Below are 344 nucleotides of genomic sequence, written 5' to 3' on the forward strand. Positions count from 1 at the left end.
CTTAACTACACACTAAATTTGGGTTAATTATGAACACATGCTCTAAGATAAAACTTGAAGGAAGAGCTGAGCATCAAATACACAATGAATCTAATTAACGTGAACACAGCTAATTAGATTTGAATCTGCTCACAATATTGCGTGTGTGCTTGAAACTGCTGGCTTTATGGGAGTAATTATAAAAAGTTAAGTAGGGTTGGATTCACAAATTAAGCAGCCCCAATGATTTCCTTTTAAGCATGTGGTCTTTCCATATATTGTTGTTTTATTTGATTTCTCGAAGAAACTGTTCGTTGTGGACCATTTATTCCTCCAGAAGCTGACAGATTTCAGTGCCCAGAGCT

This window comes from Charadrius vociferus, unplaced genomic scaffold (genome assembly GCF_000708025.1).
Source record: "Charadrius vociferus isolate BGI_N301 unplaced genomic scaffold, ASM70802v2 scaffold39, whole genome shotgun sequence".
In the NCBI taxonomy this organism is placed as follows: Eukaryota; Metazoa; Chordata; class Aves; order Charadriiformes; family Charadriidae; genus Charadrius; species Charadrius vociferus.